Below are 8,564 nucleotides of genomic sequence, written 5' to 3'. Positions count from 1 at the left end.
ACAGAACTGGAGGCATCACACTCCCAGACTTCAAACTGTATTATAGGGCCATTGTCATCAAAACTGCTTGGTACTGGAACATGAATAGACACACTGACCAGTGGAATAGAATTGAGAGCCCAGAAGTGAGCCCCCACACCTATGGACATCTAATCTTTGACAAAGGGGGCCAGACTATTAAATGGGGAAAACAGAATCTCTTCAACAAATGGTGTTGGAAACAATGGGTTAAAACATGCAGAAGAATGAAACTGAATCACTGTATTTCACCAAATACAAAAGTAAATTCCAAGTGGATCAAGGACTTGGATGTTAGACCACAAACTATCAGATACTTAGAAGAAAATATTGGCAGAACTCTTTTCCGCATAAATTTTAAAGACATTTTCAATGAAACGAATCCAATTACAAAGAAGACTAAGGCAAGTATAAACCTATGGGACTACATCCAATTAAAAAGCTTCTTCACAGCAAAAGAAACCATTACCCAAACCAAGAGACCCCTCACAGAATGGGAGAAGATCTTTACATGCCATACATCAGACAAGAGTTTAATAACCAACATATATAAAGAGCTTGCCAAACTCAACAACAAGACAACAAATGGGGGGAGGACATGGACAGAATAGTCACCACAGAAGAGATCCAAAAGGCCGAGAAACACATGAAAAAATGCTCCAGGTCTCTGATTGTCAGAGAAATGCCAATAAAGACAATAATGAGATACCACTTCACTCCTGTGAGAATGTCATACATCAGAAAAGGTAACAGCAGCAAATGCTGGAGCGGTTGTGGGCTCAAAGGAACCCTCCTACACTGCTGGTGGGAATGTAAATTGGTCCAACCTCTGTGGAGAACAGTCTGGAGAACTCTCAGAAGGCTGGAAATGGACCTACCCTATGATGCTGCAATTCTTCTCCTGGGAATATATCCTAAGGAACCCAACATATCCATCCAAAATGATCTGTGTACACATATGTTCTTGGCAGCACAATTTGTAATAGCCAAAACCTGGAAGCAACCCAGGTGTCCAACAACAGATGAGTGGTTGAGCAAGTTATGGTGTATATATACACAATGGAATACTACTCAGCTGTAAAAAATGGTGACTTCACCGTTTTCAGCCGATCTTGGATGGACCTTGAAAAAATCATGTTGAGTGAAGTAAGTCAGAAATAGAAGGATGAATATGGGATGTTCCTACTCTCAGGCCGAAGAGAAAAACAAGATCAGAAAAGAAAACAGAAGTAGAACCTGAAATAGAATTGGCATATCACACCAAAGTAAAAGACTCTGGGGTGGGTGGGTGGGGAGAATACAGGTCCAAGAAGGATGCAGAGGACCTAGTGGGGGTTGTATTGTTATATGGGAAACTGGGGAATGTTATGCACAAACTAATGTACAAACTATTGTACTTACTGTTGAATGTAAAACATTAATTCCCCAATTAATAAAAAAATAAAACAATTAAAAAAAAGAAAAAGAAAGTCAGGAGATGTCCTCAAGCCGCCATCTTGGTTCAGTTGTACCCCCAGAGTCTTTTATTATGGTTTATGTACTATACCACTTTTCTTTATTTTTATTGATATAATTTTATTGATATAATGAATTACCTTAATGGACTTGTGGATGTAGTGATGAATCCCACTTAGTTTTAATGAATTAATTTTGGATTTGATTAGCCAAAATTTTGTTGAGGATCTTTTTTATCTACTTCCTCTGATATTGACAATTGGTATTACTCTAAGAATGTATCCATTTCTTCCAAGTTGTCAAATTTTTTCCCATATAGATGTCCAAAATAGTCTTGCATGATGCTTTGTATCTCTGCCTCTCTCATTTCTGAATGATTTTACCATAGCATGCCCTCTTTTTCTCTTAGTGAGTATATCCTGAGTACTCAGTAATTCATGGCCTTTGTTTTAAGGGTATGAAGTGGCATGTACAGAAAGGTTTCCCTCTCTGGGAAAGCCATCCATCATTAATTCACGAGGTCAGGAGGGACCTGCCATTGTCTCTACTTGGGAAGGGGAGAACTTGGGGACTACCTGCTCAGACTCTCATGGAAACAATGGCCTGGACTTCCCGGAGAGTGGACCCATTTTCCACAAACTTCCCTCTCAGGATTACTGAGAGGGAAGTTTTTGTGCATCCCATAGGGTTGAGTAACTGGTTTCTTAATTTTCACTGATATCAAGATAATTCCTAATTTCTTTTTTGATTTCCTCAGTGACCCATATATTGTTCAGAAGTATATTATTTAGTTTCAAAACTTCGAGACAGTTTCTTTTCCCTCCTTTCTCTCTCTCTCTCTCTTTAAACTTTTTATTTATAAAAAGGAAACATTGACAAAACCATAGGGTAAGAGGGGTACAACTCCACACAATTCCCACCACAAGAACTCTGTATCCCCTCCCCTCCCCTGATAGCTTTCCTATTCTTATATCATCTGGTAGTATGGACCCACGATCATTGTGGGATACAGAAGGTTGAAGGTCTGGCTTCTGTAATTGCTTCCCTGCTGAACATGGGTGTTGACAGGCTGATCCATACTCCCAGCCTGTCTCTCTCTTTCCCTAGTGGGGAAGGGCTATGGGGAAGCGGAGCCCCAAGTCACATTGGTGGGGTTGTCTATCCAGGGAAGTATGGTTGGCATCCTGCTAGCAACTGAACCTGGTGGCTGAAAAGAGAGTTAAAATTTTAAAATTCATTTAATTATGACCAACAAGACCATAGGATAAGAGAGGTACAATTCCACACAAATCCCATCACCAAAGTTCTGCATTTCACCCCTTTCATTGGAAGCTTTCTTATTCTTTATCCCTCTGTAAGTATGGACTCAGGATCATTTTGGAGTGCAGAAGTGGGAAGATCTGGCTTCCTTAATTGCTTTTGTCCTGGACATGGGCATTGGCAGGTCGATCCATACCCCCAGCCTGTTCCTATCTTTCCTTAGCGAGGTAGGGTTCTGGAGAGGTAGGGGTCCAGGACACATTGGTGAGGTCATCTGCTCAGGGAAATCAAGTTGGTGTCATCTGCAACTTGGTGGCTGAAAAGCATTAAGATATAAAGTAGAGAAAATTGTTTTATAATCAGGAACCCAAAGGTAAGAATATAGCAGATAAAATTTGGGATCTCCATTTTGGAAGAAGCTAGAAAGTCTATTTTAGGTATAGTCCAGAGGGCTTATGATGTTCATAATTTTTACCTGAGCCCAACAGCTAACCAGCAGGTGGACTGAAGGTATTGTCTGGGCAGATGGTGCCAGAGTTAGAAATAGGACTAGAAGCTGGATCAGGGCAGAGAGTAACTCCCATATATGGGAAAAGTATATAAATATCATTAACCATTTCTGATCTGGGGCCCATATCCAGCTTAGGAGCCTGTGTACCCTCTGTATCCCTGTAGGTCTGAGATCACATTCCATGGTCATAGCTAGGAGCATTCTAGGCTGCATTCATTTCATTATCTGTCCTCCTCAAGTGGCAGAGTACAGTCCTTACTATTGTTGTTCCACACTGAGGGCAAGGTCCTGTAGAGGCCCACAGGAGGGTCCATAATGCTGTTCCTGATGGAGGTGACCAATGCTGAGGGAGAGAGGGATCTGTTAGAGTTCTAGGCCTATCACATCTATGTGGGGTTCCTAGGAGTCCCTGACTAGGGGCTCAGATGGCACTCCTTTATGCAGACATAAAGAGGAGGACATCAAGTATCACTCTCACTAAAATAAATAAAATATCTAGGAATAAACCTAACCAAAAAGTGAAAAACATGTATACAGAATACTGAGTCACTATTCAGGGAAATAGAAAATGATACAAAAATGCTCATGGATTGAAAGAATTAACAGCATCAAAATGAATATTACATCCAGAGCCATATACAAATTTAACACAATACCCATTCGGGTCTCACCAATTTTCTTGAAGAGAATAGAACAAAATTTATCTGAAATCAGAAAATATCTAGAATTGCTAAATCAATCTTGAGAAAAATAAACAGAAATGGAGGCATCATACTCCCAGATATCAAACTATTTTATAAGGTCATAGTAATCAAGACTGTCTGGTACCAGAACAAAGATACACAGACCAATGAAACAGAATTGAAAGCCTAGCAATAAATACTCACACCTATGGACATCTAATTTTTAAAGGGGGGGGAAACTATTAAATGGAGAAAGGAGGATTCCTTCAATAAATGGTACTGGGATAACTGGGTTGAAACATGTAGAAAAATGAAACTGAACCACTTTCTTTTTGTAGTGATTTCCAGCTTCATACCATAATGATATGAGATTATATATTTTATTAATTTAATATTTACATATTTGTTTAGGTTGTGACACAGCATATGGTCAATCCTTGTGAATGTTCCATGTGTACTTGAGAATAATGTGTATTGATTTCTTCTTTTTTTTTTTTTCTTTTTGCTTCTAGAGTTATCACTGGGACTCAGGGCCTGCACCATGAATCCACTGCTCCTGGAGACTATTTTTTTCCCTTTTTGTTGCTCTTGTTCTATATCATTGTTGTTGTTATGATTATTGTTATTGCTGTTATTGTTTTTGGATAAGACAGAGAGACATCAAGAGGAGGGGAAGACAGAGAGGGGAAGAGAAAGATAGACACCTGCAGACCTGCTTCGCTGCCTGTGAATCAACCCCCTGCAGGTAGGGCTGGGGCTCCAACCGGGATTCTTGGCGCCAGTCCTTGCACTTTGTGCCATGTGCGCTTAACCCATGGCCATACCACCCAGCCCTCTGTATTCATTTCTTTTGGAAGGAAAAGTTCTGTATATATCTGTTTGGTTCATCTCGTCTATGGCTTCGTCTAATGCCACTCTTTCCTTATTGATTTTTTGCCAGATAATATATTTCTACTGAGAATGGTGTGTTAAGATATCCCATTATTATTTTGTTACTGTCAATATTTCCTGTAAGTTCAGTAAGTATTTTCTTAATGTATTTGGATGCATCTGTGCTTGGGATGTATATATTTATAATGTTTATGTCTTATTTTTGAATTAGTCCTTTCACCATTGTGTAGTGTCCTTCTCTGTCTTCTGCTTACTTCCTTTTTTAAATTTTTGTTTATAAAAAGGAAACACTGACAAAAACCATAGGATAAGAGGGGTACAACTACACACAATTCCCACCACCAGAACTCCGTATCCCATCCCATCCCCTGATAGCTTTCCTATTCTTTATCCCTCTGGGAGTATGGACCCAGGATCATTATGGGGTGCAGAAGGTGGAAGGTCGGGCTTCTATAATTTCTTCCTCACTGAAATGGGCATTGGCAGGTTGATCAATACTCCCAGCCTGCCTCTTTCTTTACCTAGTGGGGTGAGGTCATGGGGAAGCAGGGCTCCAGGACACATTGGTGGGGTCATCTGTCCTGGAAAGTCCGGTTGGCATCATGGTAGCATCTGGAACTGGTGGCTGAAAAAAGAGTTAGCATATAGAGCCAAACAAATTGTTGACTAATCATGAACCTAAACGCTGGAATAGTTCATACAAAGAGTTGGAGGTCTCCATTTCATAGACAGTTGTTAGTCCTAGTTTAGTTATATTCCAAAGAGCCCATGAGTACACTAGTTTTTTTTTTTGTTTTTTTGTTTGTTTTTTCTGAGCCTGACATCTGATATGCAGGTGGATCCAAGTAATTGTCTGGGGAGATGATGCCATGGCTGTAAAAAAGGACCAGGAATCTGGATCAGGGGAGAGCGTAGCTCCCTAATATGGGGAAGAGGTATAAGTATTGTTTTCTGTATTGTTTGAGACCCCGGATTCCCACCCGCAGGGGAGTCACTTCACAAGCAGTGAAGCAGGTCTGCAGGTGTCTTTCTTTCTCTCCCCCTCTCTGTCTTTCCCTCCTGTCTCCATTTCTCTCTGTCCTATCCAACAATGACAACATCAATAAAAACAACAATAATAACTACAACAATAAAACAAGGGCAATAAAAGGGAATAAATAAATAATTTTTTTAAACTTTTTAAATTTTATTATTTTTTTGTCCATATGGTTTTACAGATTTTATCCAAATATTTAAGGGAAAAAATACCAATTCTATACATATTCTTAAAAATTAAAATGAAACTGTTGAACAAGAAATTAAAGTCAGTTCAAGTTGTAACAAGCTTATTGTGTCTCTGGTTCTTCAGTCTGCTTACACCGCTGGAGGGTTACACTATTACTCTGTGCTTCACAAGAGCAGTTCAGAAGACAGACCTAAAGAAGCACTTGAACTGTGTGTTGCCTTCAGCATAGGGCACACTTTTTAGACACATTTGTTTAGTGTCATGATGATATTCCATTTAGCAGGCAACAACATGGTTGCAAGTGTGCGTGCACACCCACTCTTGGAATGCTTTACATTTTCTATGAATAGGAACTAAAATAACTTGTGACACAATTAGTCACTTTTGCCCATACACAAGAGAACTGCCTCAAACACATCCTCACAGGTCCTGTACTGGCTGAGCTCACAAATACATTAGAACCTGTAGCTTCCCATCACTTTCCAGGCTCTCCTCTCCGGCTCAGCTTTCTCCTGGAGAGGCATCAGACTCTTCTGTCAGTGCTTCGGCCACGGCCACGGCCACCCTGGCTTTGTACTTTGCCAAAGTACCGACCTCCAGCACCATAGGGGTCAGAGCTCTGGCCTCCAATGTTTCCTTTCATGGGTCCGAAGCCCAAAGAGTGACGGTTGTAGCCGCCAAAATCGCCATAGCCTCCCCCACCTCCAAAACCACTTCTGTCATAGCCAAATCCATCATAGCCGTCGCCCCCCACCACCCTACCCACCACCACCACCGAAGCCGTCGTTCCCACCGAAACCTCCAGGGCCACGGCCACGACGGCCTCTCTGTCTGGACAAAGCAGTGGCAATCTCTTGCTTCCATCCTGACTTCACAGTGGTGGCCGTTCATGGTATGGTATTTCTGGATAACGATCTTGTCTACCAAGTCGTGGTCATCAAAGGTGCCAAAAGCAAAACCTCTCTTCCTGCCACTTTCTCGCTCAGTCATGATCTCAATCTCTTCAATCTTGCCAAACTGCTCAAAGTAGTCTCTTAGGTGGTGTTCTTCTGTGTCTTCCTTCATGCCCCCAACAAAGATCTTGTTCACTGTCAAGTGGGCACCGGGCCTGTGAGAGTCTTCTCTGGAGAGAGCCCTCTTGGGCGCCACCACTCTGCCATCCACCCTGTGTGGCTTTGCATTCATGACGGCGCCTGCCTCCACCACAGTGGCATAGGTAACAAAGTCAAAGCCTCTGGAGCCCTTGGTGTCTGGGTCTCTCATGACCTCACAGTCGGTGACTGTCCCCCACTGCTCAAAATGGCTCCTCAGACTCTCACTGGTGGTGTCAAAGTTCAGACCGCCAATGAAGAGTTTCCGCAGCTGCTCTGGCTCCTTATAAGACTGGGACTTAGACATGATGGCAACTCAAGGAGAGATCTCAATGATACCAGCAATGCCAATGAAATAGCAATGTTCACAGCAAAGATCTGTGCTTTGTTCAACCACAAGAACAAAACAACAACGACAACAGTAAAAAAAGAAAAAAGGAAAAAACAACTAAGAGTCTTATTTATAATGTTTTGTTGTCATCAACCTTGATAGGCCTCTCTGCCCTTGGAACGTCGTTGAGATCAAAATCACCAGCATGGCATTTTGAGAACCACCGCTCACACTCACATTCTTCTGGCGCGCTCTCGCTGTAAACTTTACGCAACTTTTCATAAGCTTCATGTGCATTCTTCCCTTTATTAAAGTAAAACTAGCATATGGTGAAAATGCAGAGTTTGGTCTTCCATCTTCACTTGTAAAATCTTCAAGACTTAACCAAATCATTCAGATTTCTTTTTTGTTTAATGAAGCTAGAACTGTCCCCTTGACAAGCTTTTAACTCAACTTTTTCTATAATACACAGATACAGTGACCTTTAACCTCTGGGACAGGAATCCAGACCTAGGACGGCCAAGTCATTCACCCTCTATCCGGCTCGACGAGAAAAGCCGCTACTCTGGGTGGCGCAGCCCTTTCAGGTGCCATGGCTTCCCCCCGTGAGGCTCCTCCATGAAGCGTCAAAATTAAATAAATAATTTTTAAAATTTTTAAAAATAAAGAAATTCAGATCTTGCGGATCCATTCCACAGGATGAGCTGCCACTCACTCCCTGCCAGGAGCAACACCCGCCAATGAGGAGAACTACTTTGCCCCATGCAGTTCTAGAAGCAAGAGCTGAAAGCTGGAAGTTAAAAAACAAGAACTTGAGTTTCAGCTTAGTGATAAACCACAACTCTCAGACTAACTCAAGAACTTGAGTTTCACAGAAGCAGCAAGCATCCCACTTTTTCTCAGCATGGTGTCTCCTTAGATGATTTGTCAGAATAAGCAGAAACAATGAGAATGTTTTCTTGTTCCTGGCAGAGTTGGGCAGAACTCAGGAGGGAGGGTGGAAGGAAGGTAAATCCTTCACCCTTGACCAGCTTTGCCAGCAAAAGGAAAGCTGAAATATGAAAAATGAAAGTCTGGTCATTTACAGTGATTATTTGAC

The 8,564-nt window shown here is 41.6% G+C and overlaps 1 pseudogene; it reads right to left on the bottom strand.

The window, feature by feature from the left end:
• Positions 1-6,023: 6,023 nt before the first annotated feature.
• On the bottom strand, positions 6,024-8,064 carry LOC103123061 (heterogeneous nuclear ribonucleoprotein A1-like; annotated as a pseudogene).
• Positions 8,065-8,564: the final 500 nt, after the last annotated feature.

The sequence above is a fragment of the Erinaceus europaeus genome, chromosome 7, assembly GCF_950295315.1.
Source record: "Erinaceus europaeus chromosome 7, mEriEur2.1, whole genome shotgun sequence".
Taxonomy (NCBI): domain Eukaryota; kingdom Metazoa; phylum Chordata; class Mammalia; order Eulipotyphla; family Erinaceidae; genus Erinaceus; species Erinaceus europaeus.
Note: the sequence above shows the minus strand (reverse complement) of the source record. Positions and strands in the feature narration are given on the sequence as shown.